The 15,729-nt window shown below is 37.7% G+C and overlaps 1 protein-coding gene across 9 annotated transcripts in view; it reads right to left on the minus strand.

The window, feature by feature from the left end:
* Window positions 1–15,729, minus strand: part of LOC139121141 (myocyte-specific enhancer factor 2C-like) — a 91,262-nt gene that overhangs the window by 61,496 nt on the left and 14,037 nt on the right. The window contains exons 1-2 of one of the 9 annotated variants that reach the window (XM_070685806.1): window positions 5,696–5,791; window positions 4,970–5,069 (exon numbers count right to left, since the gene is read on the minus strand). The exons of 6 other annotated variants lie outside the window; for them this stretch is intronic. The gene's annotated coding sequence lies outside the window, so the exon portion shown is untranslated. Of the gene's footprint in view, window positions 1–4,969; window positions 5,070–5,695; window positions 5,825–6,799; window positions 6,890–15,729 lie in introns of those variants that run through there. 2 more of the 9 variants (XM_070685799.1, XM_070685798.1) reach the window with 2 other exon arrangements.

Genomic DNA, 15,729 nt, shown 5'->3' on the forward strand with positions numbered 1-15,729 from the left:
CCGAGAACGCCGATACTGATGACATCATCGAGCCTGCAACATTCCTGGGGCCTTGCCATGCATGCCATGCCACACTGCCTGTAATCGCCCATGGTCGTCGGCTGAATGACCTGCGAATGGTTTTATTTTGTTCTTCTCTGTTCAAATACGTACTGCTACTGTGTTTCAGAGGATACAGAACTTTGGCAGAGGAGGCTGACATTCTATTCTGGTATTTTGTGCGTTATATACGGATTATTCAAACTGCAGTCGGCAGTGCACCGATGCGCACCCTGCAGTTGGTCACTTCATCTATTTTTTACATCCATGGTCACTTAGAACTCCGGGTACCGATGTAAAATCAAAACGACACTTGGCTCACTTCTGTAGGCAAATAGCTATCAAAATTGAGTAACTTGAAGTAATAAATTTCAGCTTATTGTTGCTTTAGCGGCAAGGTGATTGCGAAATCGAAGCAACATAGTTTGTCAATGTATGGTAGGCTGTCGAATGCAGCATGGAGGCTACTACCTCCATGAATGCAGTGAACGCGATGGCCTTTGGCAGCAAGTAAGGGAACCGTCAGTATTTATGATCTGGGGGTCATTCAAAAATTGAAAGCTAATAAGGGGGTGCTCAAAATGTTTTTTCCTTGTCTTACTCTGTCCTCACTGACATAATGACTAGTTGATAATATATATTTTACTCTGATACATATTAAATAAAGGAAAATAAATACCTTAACAGAACAAATAAATATCAACTAGATGAAGCAATGCAAAAAAACTACAAGTAGCTGCTACTACTAGCAATACTTATTATGAAAGAGAAGATAGTGACGATCAGAATGATACGTTGTTCATGTACTCAATGGCACCAGCGACAGTAAAGATGAGGATCGACAGTGATGATGATGATGTCACACAGCATTTTTCTGCAGTCATTACCAGAGGTGGAAGGAGAGGCTGGGTCATGGAGAAATGTTCTCGACAGATATCACTATAAGTGCACAGGATCTAGGACAAAACTGAACTGTTGTGAATTCATCCTTTATATTATCATAGAAATGTATATTTTAATTGACTTGAGTTCAACAACCATTTGGACATTTAACCATACCATAATGACATGCTACCCATCCAAATTTAACAATACTATATGGTCGGAGACTGCTTATTAGGTGAGCTTTTATATCTACATATTGTTACATGGGCTCAGGTAAGCCAAAATTTCTGTTAGAGAGGGGTTACTCAAAGTCATCATGGTTGGCTGGGGTGTGACTCAAAATTTCGGAGTTTCTAATGTAATTCCTCCGACCCCCATGTCGTAAATAATGACGGCTCCCTAAACAGCTGTGAACGCCTGAGTCAGAACGATCGGAACCAGTACACGCACGGCTGTATCTCAGCGAAAATTTAGAAAAAAACAATGCAGCTACTGCTAAGAAATTTACAAACTCTTGGCTCTTGATGCATCAATTTCTGAGCTTTTATACTGATAAAAAGGCATTCTGAACACAGCGGTAAATTTCCTCCCAAACGCGAAAGAAAAACACACGGGCATTCTGCAATGGACGCTGTCAACTTTACCTTGCTGCTGGCCCCACAACAATCTCGGCCCGACCCCGCTGCACTTGTTCAGTCTAGTACAGCCTTACAGGACTAGTAGCCGGCCAAATACAAAAACAACGCCGAAGTGTAAAATCCGTAGGTCAGAACCATTGATCATAAATTTTCAGAACCAGTGATGTTTAAAATTTTGTATTGATCTCTTCATTTAGGTTTATGTGAATGACTTTCTCATCGAGCTGCGTCTAAGTATAATTGTCCCGGGCATTGTCCATGCAAATTGGGGCCTGCCTTAGCTCCCTCCGATCGTCTGTAGACTACAGCAAAATCACAGTCCTAAGCAAATTGTACAGTTGTGAAAGTCAGATATGAGTATCATGAATTTTATGCAAAAAATATGTAAACAACAGAATCAAACCAAGAGGTTAGTTTGCTTTCGGGCCGGGTGCGCTGGGGACGACTTTGCAGTGAAGCCGGGATCTCTCTTGTGTTCGAACTTCTACCATGCCTAGAGCTCCATCGCATCGCAGCTAGCCGATAATTGTATACTGTAGTCCTTGTGAGGATTAGATACCCGTTACGTTCGATATTATTTGGAAATACTTTTAAATTTAATAAGTAAAACTTTTGTACTGCATTCAAGATATGATTATTCCTTTCTGAGCGTTTTCTATTACGGCAACGATATGCGAAGTTGATAGGCTGTGTTGCCTGCAGCGTAGCCTGGCCGTACACAAAACTTCGTTTGAGTAGACGGACGGAGCAGAATCAGTCCCGTAATTTATTTTCAACGAAATTTTCATTATACTCCATAATGGAAGAAACGACCAGTTCAATGATTACAATGGTGAAGTGTTGAATTTTTATTCATATATGTTTTTCTCTCTCAATTCATTCAGCAAACTTGATCTTCGTACCGACGCTCACAACGTGCAATGCCTTGCATCAAGCTTACAATCGACTGCCTCCGTCGTTAGTTTAGCTGTTCAAGACGTTTGTTTGCACAGCTCATTATAGTCGGAACAATCTGTAAACACTTACATTATCATTATATCTTTCCGTATTTCACCCAACTATCGCGCGTTTTAGCTGAGTCTCCAGTTTCGATGGACCAGACCTTTTCGAAGAGCGTATAGTTTCTACGGACGCCACAGTAAAACTTGCGTAGATGTGGTTGAGCATGCGCGGTGGTGTGATTACGTTTCGTTTCGTGTGTCAACAAAGCTGACTTCTGGTCCGGACAAGAAGTCATTTTTCACTCCTTTTACTGTTAATCGTGAGGCGGGCTGGGCATGCAAACCATGCGATTCAGTATTAATTATGGTCTACTTTCACATACTGAGGATGTCATTTTAATCAAAAATATGAAAAAAATTGTTAAAAGTTACAAATACTGGGGCTTTAACAATAGTGTGTGCATGACAAAATCACGACCTATTCCTCTGGTCTTTTCACATGTAAATGATGTGACGCTGGTGGCAATAAAACTCTGGCTAGACAGTTGATTGGAATGACACAGGGTACTGACTTCAGAGACTGATGAGAAACCTGAACTTTCCAGGCAATGCAGAGTCCCAGTGTGTAATGTAATTAAAGGGCCTGTACAATACTGTGGATGATTTCAATACACAGAACTTGTGCTACACAGGCAGCTCAAGACATACGCTACATGAGATGAAAAAATTTCCCAGCTTTCGGTGAGGTACTGGCCGCACACCTAGGGACCTAAAACTCAGGATACAAAACAAATAAGCTCTTTTGTAGTTTGTGCGAAAGTATTTTTTTTTGACATATCCTGTCACTACCTATGTTGTATCAAAACAGGATAAAAGCATACCAGTAACAAGTCATTGACAATGACATAGTCCCCACTTGTAATAGGAGTATTAGGCTTGATGGGGCAGGGAAATGTGGTCATTAAGAAGTATCACTGGAGTGTATATGTTGAGATCTATGGGCACATAGGTCTATGTCGTTGTTCCCAATTTGAAACACATGAGGCATGTCTAAGTTATGGTTCTAAATCGGGAAAAAAGATCAGACCTGTAGCTGTATTGGCCAGCCAAGAAATACATATGTGCATAATAAATGAGGTACAAGATGTGACATCTTAAGGTCTAATATCCTATCAAAATTGAAGGGTATAGAACTTGTGGTTACTGAGTTATGCATATATATGTATAATCAAGGTCAAAGGTCATCAAGGTCACGTGACATTTTGGAAAAAAAAATTGTATTGCTAATAAATCCCTATATGCCAAAAATCAGACCTCTAGCTCTATTCGCTTGCCCAGAATTAGATATGTGCATAATTAATGAGGTAAAGCATGTGTTGTCATAAGGTCTCCCATCCTACTAAATATAAAGGACATAGCACTTGTGGTTACTTATTTATTGACATAAACGTATATTTTAGGTAAAAGGTCATCGAGTTCACATGACATTTTGTCAAAAAATTTCTATCCTATAGTTATCCCTATATACCAAAAATCAGACATCCAGCTCTATTGGCTTGCTCAGAATTAGATATGCACATAATTAATGAGGTACAGTATGTGTGGCGTCATCATACCAAATATGAAGGATGTGGCACTTGTGGTTACTGAGTTATGGACAAACGGACAGACATGACTCAATCTATAAGCCCCCTGGACTTCATCCATTGGGACTAAAAACTGTGTCACTGCATCCTTTTTGCGATATGAATACGATGAGAAACTAAATTTTTTTTCTTGGCCTTATACATGGGATTCTACGGAGAACTGACTTATACATGGGAGTCTATGGAGAACTGCCTTATACATGGGAGTCTATGGAGAACTGCCTTATACATGGAAGTCTATGGAGAACTGCCTTATACATTGAAGTCTATGGAGGTGTAAACTAAAAAGTCCTCTAACACTGCAAAATTTGATCGCATTGTGAAACAAATCGACGTGCATCTGTGTGGGATAGGGTACTATCCTTGTGCAAAGTTTGAAAGAAATTGACCAGGGCATGTCTGAGATATCTGCGTGCACGGACGGACGCACGGACGGACACACTGCACGCACACACGCACGCACAGACATGACCCAATCTATAAGTCCCCTCGGACTTCGTCCGTGGGGACTAATAAACCTCACATCACTATGCACTTCCACAGCTAAAAAATAAAAGTCAATATTCTTACATATGGGCATATGCCTGCTGCAGTACACAAACAAATGAAATTCTGTAATGAAGTGAGCACCTGTGGTTCAACCATGACAAGCTGGTTGTTGGAGCAGAATACTATGGCAATTATCCATCACCAGTATATCAACAATTGATGACCAGGAGAAGTTCCACACAGGACTGTTCAGAGACACTTCAACACTATTGGGCGATAATTTTAAAGTCTAATTTGAATAATTATGAAACCTTGTGCCTTTGTCACTTACCTTACTGTAAATAATCTGTGTCTTGAGCTGATCCATACAGCATTTACCTATGACACTGTATGTACAGTGTTGAGTGTGATTGTATGGCTATGTGGCTATTCTATAGTAATAAACAATGCGGAATGGAGACAGTAGAGAAAGTAAGACCATGGACATACATCCATGGTGTAATCCGAATAAAAGACAGTGTTTATGCCAAGGTTGGAAACACAGCTGCAGGGTAATGATTTGAGTTATACTATGTTGATGGCATTTTTACTGTCCTCTATGAGCGAAACCACACTTCAGCAAAAGACGAAACTGGTCACATTTACAAGGAAATCAGTGAAATAGATCAAAACCCTTTCCAACTTGTGATGTTTGAAAACCTCTGATGATAATACTACATATTTGTTTATTTGTTGTCAATTTTTTGTTAGAATTCTAAAAAGGCACTGTGGTTTTTTGACATCACAGTAGACTGTTATATATTATATTGTACGGTACAGGATTCGGATGAACCTCGGTGATGAACACTTGTTTTGCAGGTAACCATAATGAGCATGACCTTTGACATTTCAAGGTCAAACCATGAGCCAGCACTATTGTCAATGGCAAAAACATAAACATGCATTAAGACAAATGCAGTGGATCGAAATAACCTGACTTCATTGACGAAAGCTCTAACTAGGAATCATCTTTATCTTGGTAAACAATTCTCCATGTATAAAAGCAATAATGAAATACCTGTACAAGCCTCCACCTTCACTAGATTACTATCTGGATTCTTGATAAAGTGCTTCCATGGGTTGTGATCTTAAAATCTTAACATTCATGAATTATCCAACCTGTACAGAAGAGCATATCTGTGGCAATATTCAAAGGGCGTTTTCATACATTCATAACATTTCATGCAAGCACCCTTCCTGTTTGCATCGGATTATCGCCGCGCCTGTTGCATCACAGTTTGGCAACCCCACAATGTATTGACGTACACTAGTGGACACAAGTGTTTGTTTCACAAATGTGTGTGCAGGGCAAAATTCAATGAAACTGTTGGATTTGCAAGATTTACAATTATGCCAACTCATTGTGCCACTGGGCACGGTTCTTTGAAATACCGTCCTTCCGCTCAATTCTAAGAATTGAAGGCCTATCTTTGAAGAAAAACATGACATTGTACTACACAGAGAGGCATCAGTGATGTCAGTTCGCTAAGGCATCTAACAATCAGTGAAAGAAGAGCTTCCCTTCTTTGAAAACATGAACATGGGTAGCCTGAAAACACATCCTAATCGGAGGGCCATTGCTGAAGAAAAATATGACACTGTACAGCAAAGAGCAATCACCTGAAGTCGAAATCTACATCAGAGGGTAACACAGACTACAATCCTCTGATGTGTAGTCTGGTGCATCTTCTTAGCAAAAAACCCTTTATGTGAAATTATTGAAGCAAAACGAGACTGACACTAAATGTCACCAAACGTATACAAGTCTGTCATGCTTTTCTGAATTTCATTGATCAGAGAAGATTGGCCACTGGATGTCGTGACGATAGCAATAAAAAGCCTACACCTACAGTATCTTGATATTGCCATGGGATTTGAGGGTCCTCTGATAGGAGGTTTGTGAGCAACCCAAGTTCAGCATAAGGACAAGTGGCTGCTTGAAAGTGTCGCAGCAACTATGAAAATTACCTCAGTTTATGATTGACACAACTGCATGATTACAGCGCATGTTGATGTCTCTTCAGTGACAAAGACTTTTCAATTATTAATCCATAAAGAAAATAGGTCACCATTCCTAACAATGTTAACTCTTGTTTTCACAAAAGCAGGCAACATCACACACCTTGTAAATCACCTTGCATTGTCACAATTACGCAAAACTCTTCCACCAAAAATGTTTGGACATCTTCCAATCTGCTGCAATTCTGCAATACAGCTTTTACCAGTCAAAAACACAAGAGCTGTCCAATATTGATAAATAGTCTGGCATTACGAACTATTGACCCTTGTCACGAGGGTATTTTTTCCCCTGAAAGAGAGTAACAAATTGACTGCCTGTCCTGTAAAGTCCCCTTTCTTATCTGCAAAACTTGTATTTCTTGGTTAGACTTGTCAGGGGTGCATGACATCAGGTCAGCTTCTTTTACAAATTCCCATCATCACAGTCACGGGAAGAAGGATTCGCAACCAAATTTAGAACCAGTGACTGATGAAACAAAAGCAAAACCTTGTGACAAGAGCCTGACGCACCACAACAATGATGAAATCGTTCTTGAAATCTACAAATGAAATCTAAAGGTAACTGAAGGACACTGGCCACAAGAAAGATGAAGGCAAAGATACTCTCATTTTTAGCACAATACCATGGTACAAAGAATTCAATAGATACATGTACATGTATGACACAGCCTCAAGGATAACTACCAATGCAACAAATACATTATTTTTTTGTTTCACATTCTCTTGTTTGCTGTTCAAAATCTGGTTGACTTTAACATCCAAACAACACAAGAAGCCTGTGCATATTGATCGTGACAATTACAGCTGTACACAGGGACAGCTATTTAGAAGCAGTACGTATTGGATTGTCCCTGTTTAAATGATCAGATTCTTCAACTACACTGTCTGCAGTTTGTATGTCCAAACATACATGGTTTATGATCATTATGACACATACATACCCACACAAAGCCAATTTCTGAAATTTAAGTCCCATCTGAAGCAAATCTGATCTTTACCGAATAATATGCAGTGATTTTCTTTTCTTTTCATGATGACAAACCCCCATACAATGCACACTAATACTATAGAATATAAAGATGGAGGCAGATTTTGTGGTAACGTTGAACTGACGTAAATTAACAGCGCTGGACGTCATACGTGCCAGTTAGCTCAACTAAGACACTTCTTCATGGCACCATTGTGTCCTTGCCTGGTAGACAATCTAGTGTTGACCTTTACTGAAGAGTTCTACCCTGTTTAACCTTTTCCTGTTGATACCCTCCCCACTGATTTCCATGGCATAGAATCAAACTCCTTGGAATTATTACCGAAACACAGAGCTCGCATGTTCCCTCAGCTATACATAGCGGCAATTTGTCGTTGTTGTAGAGTCGCACAGCCCACAGATATGAAATACAACTATGGCCAGTTTCAGACTAAATCTTTAACAGGAACTACAGGTCTTCATATCTTTGCTTTGAAAGGTGTTACACAGCATTTCCTTGTTATATGGGCTCAATTCACATCCACCTTGCCTGGAATTCCGTTCACTTGACATTTAGCACATTGCGATAACAGAAAAATGTTCCTTTCAACTTCCTGATTGAAAGGACAAAAATCTTAATCGATAAACAAACAAAATAAATTTCAGTGTTGGCTTAGAATACTGGTATTTACATATTGAAAGAAAAGCAATACATTTTAGTCTACTGAAGTTCCTGTAGATATGGTATCCAGCACTTCCCTACAACTACATGTACCTTATTCAGAAATTTTGTTTTCTTTCATGGGAATTCCAGGGGGCAGGACATAGGCCATCCAGGAAGAACTGACAAACAATTCTAATTTTTTCACATGGTTCAGGAGTTTTTTACCATATTTTTCACAAAGGTAATTTACACAGTGCAAGGACTCCAAACTCGAAATGTTAACATCATCAACTATGCCAAAATGTGCGTATTTATTGTTGATAGCAAAATTGTCATCCTATTAGACTACTTTCGACAATAACATTACCGGTACATATTATGTACCACAGCACTGTGTTGGCAAGGTATACACTTAGTATCTCAACATAAGTGGGGAAGAAAAGAGATTGTACATTTTCTGGCATGACGAAAGTATTTCAATATAATTTGGGAAAAGAACGGAGTATACATTTTCTAGAATGATAAAAATAATCACCATAAGTTAAAGCTATTTATTGTCCCTTCAAATTGTATTCTTTCAATGTGATAAAAACATATAGTACAGCAGGTGCTAAATGGTGAAGGCGATATATGGTAGAACCTATTGGTGTTTATATTCCACACAGCTTCAAAACCCTCAGAGACACTGATCCATTGCATGTGTTATTGATCTATGAAAAAAATGACTTGCATATTTTTCAGGAAAAAAACACTCTGAAACTGTTTCCAAGCAATCAGCAGTTGTTGAGGGCTGAAGACATAATTAGTTAAATTTTTCAGACTAATAAGCAGCTAAGACATTAATATTTGTTTTGTTGGTACCATAATTGTGTTCTATTTGCATAACCTACATTGACTTGCTACTATATTGATATGTGTGTAATATTTCTATCCCAAAATAAACATGCATTCATCATATCCTTTGATGCTCGGTTAACATTCTGATAACAAACACTGGTAGTTCAATGAGTAAACACACAGACAAGTAACCGCATTACAAATTCTTGAATTTTTCTCAAATTTCCACGAGAGATAAAAAGTCTTGGCTGTAGTACAAGTGGATGTGCTGTCTTTGTCTTCCCTTTGTACTGTTTTGTCTTACATTTTTCATGTTTTTGGGTTTTTTTCTTAAATTTTTATCAGTTGTGGTAGTTCCTTCTTTACTGTTTGAGACCCTGCAGGAGACACAATCAGCACATTTTGCCAAACAAAAACAGAAAACCAAAATACAGGCTGAATTGGACTGCTGGTTAATGTTGACAATAAAACAGATATAGCAACATTGGGAATTTTTCTACTGAAGAAGAGCTACAAATCTACGATTGATCTGACAAGCTTACAAACCAAAGATGAATTCACACCGCAAGAAGTACAGGCAACATACATGATAGAAATCTATCACTGCATCTGGCTGTAAGAAAAATCCCCACAACAGCCTGAAACAACTAGTGTGTCTCTGAGTTTAAGGTTCAATGTGGGGACAAAAAATAGCCAACCATAATAATATTTATTTTCTTGACAGGCACAAAATAAGGAGGCCTATTCTTACAAAATCAATAATTTTTATTGATGTTAGCGATACAGACTGCAACCACACCATGGAATAACAGATAGGAAGCTTTCCCACGATTTTGTTATTCAGTATGGTCTTGTTTATTGTACCAAGAAAGTGGCTACATATTGAACTACATGGTGAGGCAGAGAGTGAAACAAGAGCATGTTTACACCCTGAAAATTTCACATGTTTAGTAAACCACATGGATTCTTGGGTTATGTTGTTGTATGGTTTTCTCTTCATAGCTCATGCCTACATCACAAAATATTTTTATTGATATTTGCAAACACAACAGTATGGCATATTTTTATTGATATTTGCAAACACAACAGTATGGCAAAGATTACAATATTAAGTTATTATACACCTTAAAAATGAGTTCAGACTTTCCACATTGAAACTTTCAACCATTCTCCTATCAAGAATAGTAATTAGCTAAAAAAATTACCTGGACAATTACAGATATTTGAAATTCAAAATGGCTGCCACCCATTTGCAATTTGAATTTTTCAATCTACGATGGAGAATATCTTGTTACTCAAAGTGCTTCTGAATGAGCCCCCACAAGAGGTGGACCAGAAACCAGAAAGATTGGAAAAATTTGAGTCCAAATATCTATTCCATCGGTGGATTCTGCCATACCACAGGTGGAAAGAAGCAAGACAGGAGTTGGTTTTATACACGTTGCAAGCAGTCAACCTCAACATTACTGCTCCTTCAAGTCATTTGGAGTATAATTCTCACTTCTGGTAAATTGATAACTTAAAAATATACATATGCAAAACCAAAAACAAATCACTGAATAATTGGGTAAAAAAATTAAACATATAGTAGATAAATAAATGAATAAATACATAGATAAACTGTAGTCGAGTGAACTCTCAACAGCAGTGTTACATGTATTTGTTCGTTACTTGTTAACACAACTGTAAAGAAGATGGGTAATGATATTGACAATCTGCATACAACAATTTAAAGCCAAAAGGTTGTAGCAGAAATGGCAAAATACAAAAGATTGGTGTTGTGAACTGTGCAAAGCTCAATGGACATCACAGTATGACCTGATTTTTATAGCCTTTTCCTCATCAAAAAGACACAACAAAACTGTATTGTTCCCCTGATTCCCTGATGTCAGTGAGACTAAAGTACGGAAGCTGTTTTACATTTACGCTGGAGGCATCCTCTGAGACTGAAGAAAGGAATCTTTATACTACACCTGGCTAATGCTGTCCACTGTATCCTGATATCAAACAGACATAAACAGAGAATGCCAGTATCAACTCACGTCGTCCAAATGTCCTGTCAGTCCATTTGATTCTGTCAGTCTGAGAGTCAGAACTGCCATGGCAGCATTTCAAATCCAGATTAAAAATCCAGGAATTGTATTAGCCCCCTACAACTTGTAAATTAAAAATCAATCCTAGCTATTTGTCAAAACATTTGCTGTGCTGCAATAACACAATCTGTCTCCTCTGCCGGTGATCTGGGGTAATATAAACAATGATTTTGTAGCGGATGTGACCTTTCTTCCGTGGAATGTCCAAGACGCTGGGACAGAAGACACAAAATGCATCTGAGCTGTTCGGAAAACTAACGTTGTCACATGCTGGGGTCACCATTGCTGCGAAGTTTTCCAATAAAATACTACAATGACATCAACAGCGCTCTGAAACTTCATAAACCCTGCGTGCGTGAGCAATAAACTGAGAAAGATGTTTACATTGTCTGAGAGTCATCAGATTTGTCCGGGCTGAGCTTTTACTTTTCAGGCTTTCTAGCTCCTCAGAAATACACAAAAATGCCCTTGGGATACTGTGACGTCTACATCATACACTGCTGTGTAAATAATACACATATCACTGTTTGGAGCCTTTGCAACTTTTAAATTGTCCGTTGTACTTGGAGTATAACCAATAAGAAATCATGTAAAACTTTCGTACTGAAAGGCTGTTACAGAAACTATGAAAACAACACTTTCTACAACTAAACTGCTTTTTCTCTGCTTTGACTACGAGTAACCATATTTGTTATCATACTAGTATTCAGCAAGCCCCGTTCATCCATTTTGTGTTTTTACATTGGCTGCATGTCTTTGGAGTACTCCCTGAATCAAAAGTACTTAGCTTGTAAATACAGCATATGTGCTATACATGTGAGGTGCATATTAAATTTTCGCGGTTGAATTCAGCTGCCGGACAGAAATTCACTTGAATTCAGCTGCCACAATGAACCTACCGGATGTACAGTTTGTGTTGATAAGCTGAGTACTTGGTATTTCCACAAATCGTAGGGAGGAAACCACAAAACTGTTAGACTAGTTGATATACAGAATTACAATATTGCAAAACATTGTGGAATGACAATCACTGCAGGTTTCACATACCCTACAACAAAGTTCAGGACAACAAAAACTTTTAAAACAAAGTTTCTAACTTCCAATGACATGACTTCAATAGAGGCTGACTGCTTGCAGGCTGTCTCCACTTGAAGATTGGGGGAAGAATTTATAGTCGTTGGTAAGAGTGAGGTTATAAAATACCAATAAATAACGTGAACTAAGGTAATATTTACAAAGATTTGTTGATTTTGAATCTCTTGGTAAATGTTAAGAGGCAAGGAGAACATTAACCGTTGATCTCACACTTCCTGGGTCCCAAAATTTTATTGTGTACGGATGCAGGAAAGATGGATGACACTACAAATTGACAGGTACAAGGTCGATGTGCATTTTGGTTTTAAGCACAGTGATTTATTGTGGCGTCCATAGCTTGGGCAGACGGCCAAAGCCAGTTTACGCAATGATTACACAATAGGATTTGTGCTGAAATTTCAAAGGGACTGATGGCTACAGAGGAAACCACAAAACTGTTAGACTAGTTGATATACAGAATTACAATATTGCAAAACATTGTGAATGACAATCACTGCAGGTTTCACATACCCTACAACAAAGTTCAGGACAACAAAAACTTTTAAAACAAAGTTTCTAACTTCCAATGACATGACTTCAATAGAGGCTGACTGCTTGCAGGCTGTCTCCACTTGAAGATTGGGGGAAAATGGTGATGCTGTTCCGTAGGTGAAAGTATTCCTGCATCACAAGTTACAATCTAATGTAGTTGCAAAGTTTGGGATTCATTCTGATAGCAGAGATACTTATCATGTTGTTACCTTGTATGATCTTAATCATATAAATGAAATCAAGATTCAACTATCATTTACACTTTGCTCCGAAAAAGTTAATATCTGGCCTTGTCATGAAATCCGTTTGGAAAAGTCTCACTTTAGACATTTGAAAAAATTTTCACAAATCTACTATTGTGTAGAAAATGTTTACAAGACTGTGCATGGTTTTTGGAAAATGACTTGCTGATTTTATTAATAAATACAATATGGCAGATACATTCGGTTTTCCATTTTGGGGGGAATTTCTTCTCTGGTAATGATCTGCTGTGTATGGATGGGCACTTGATAGTCAATTTTGTACTTTTGTCCACCTCTGGTTCTGTGTGGTAGAGGCTTAACTGCCATAACAGTACACTACATGTATATATGAAGCCTACTGTTCACAATGGCATCTTTGCACACACTTGATGAATACGTTTTAACCTATCTATGGCCATATTTTTTACTATACTTCATGAGATTTGTAGAGACCTTTGCAGTGTAAACAGTTTGAGATGGTATGGTGTAGTTTATCTTTCAAAATATGCAAAATCATGTTCTTCAAATCATGTCAACTTAGCTTGTTTGGCAGATTGACACTTCAGAAAATGTTTCTTCCTGACAAAGTGGAAGAAAATTTTTGCATCTAGGTTGTTTGTTTGTTCTGCACTACCGTCACATATCCAAACTTGTTGATACTTTCAATCAAAATGCTGAACTTTTCAAAGCATCTGCTTCGCAGAGTGATGCTGATTGTACGTATTCCTTCACTTTTTGAAAAATTTTGAATTTTCTCAGATGCAAATGTATGCATGTAACTGATATTGAAATGCTGGTTATAGATGGTTATAGATGCATGACTGGAATGCCGAACTGGTCAGACCTAATTTTACAGACATGTACATCTTACTTGCTGCTACACTACTACAACTAAGATAACGAAACAACCTTGAGGCAGATGCCGTTAGGCATTCCCAAGGGACAGTCTCATTATAACTTTAATCATTAATTTCTCTATTTTTTGTTATGTGTTCACAATCATGCTGATATTACCGGAGGATCACAGTTTTTTATATGCCCTGGAGGACGGAAGCAGCAAATGCCATGAGACTAATTTCAAATGAAATCACGGTTCTCTTCATTAAAAATAACTAAAAATACCAGTCAAAAATATTTTTACCATACTTTCAAAAATTATGGTACAAGAATTTCTGAAATGGCACCTAACAATAGCGCAGCGAAAGCAACTAAATTTATATTAATTAGAACTAAATCAGATATATTGATCAGTGTTATGGTTTCACAATCAAGGGATGGTAAATCCTAGCATGGCTGTAGCCTGTACAAGTAGGTATCTCAGCTTAAGAGAGAGCCACTTCTTCACTCCTCTCCAAAGCCACGATCATTGTGAAGTATGTTGTTCCAAACTGATGTTTCAAGTTCAATAAATAAATTCTGTAGAAACTACTTTACAATGTATTTATTTTTCACGAAATCAAACAACTTACAGCCAAGAAAAGTAAATAAATAAACGAAAAGACAAACATGTAGTGTTGTTAAATGATATGAGTTTGCAATGATTATGATACTACCAACCAAAAACAACTGCAGGGATCTGATGAACACCACACCACACTGTGACATATATAAATGTATCACAAAATGTGCAGATTACTGATTCTTATAAAAATCATGAACAACAATCATTTGTCACCTTCCCAAATAGACATCAAGTATAAAATAAACATGTCTTCAAGTTCAAAGTAAGCAAACACCAAATTGATTTATCCCTTGGGGAAATAAACAACACAGTTACACTATGGACTTGACATCAAGCGGGAAGATAGATAACCATTGCATCAGCAAGCAAATGATGACCAAGAAAACTTCACAAGGCTCAAAACCACTGACATATTTGCATGGTTGAGGGTAAAAATCACATGATTATTGAAGCTTTAGATACTATTTCACCCTATATACCAATTACTGTATTTGTGAAGTTACGTTTTAGGGTATCTTGTATGTCGTAGCAGGCCAAATGTATCATCCACTATGCTAGGGAATAAGCATGTGATTCATGGAGAAAAACATTATACCTTTTTAATGCCATGGTTACAGAACTTAAAGTAGACAACACATCATTATTATCACTTTTCTTTGATAACTATTAACTTGCACAGAAACAACACAAGAGGTTTGAATAATGAGTCACCATCCATGGTCTTGTGATACTTCAATTAATGTGGTCCTGAAATTGGCAATACACGTTTGAAATCTTTCCTATTCACATCTTTTCTTCTTAAGATCGTAGTTTCAATGTTCACATAAATGTTGAACTAATAAAATCTTACAGGAGAATTTTTTGTGAAATGCACAGAAAATAAATTCCCGTCATTATGATGCTGCTGAAATACTAATCCTCTTACTTGTCAGGGTTACAGTTGCCGACTGCCAGCTTAAATTTAAATGAAAGTATGAAGTCTAGTAAGTAATATTCGATGAATTTGCTTTTCCAAAAGTAATATTCCATGAATTTGTTTTTCTGATGTTTTTTTTATTGGATTTACCATGTTATGCATTAGATCCCAAAGAGTTTTTATTCCACTTTTTGTCACAATATTGAAAGTTCAGAGCTTGAATTCG

Source organism: Ptychodera flava, chromosome 21, assembly GCF_041260155.1.
Source record: "Ptychodera flava strain L36383 chromosome 21, AS_Pfla_20210202, whole genome shotgun sequence".
Lineage (NCBI taxonomy): Eukaryota > Metazoa > Hemichordata > Enteropneusta > Ptychoderidae > Ptychodera > Ptychodera flava.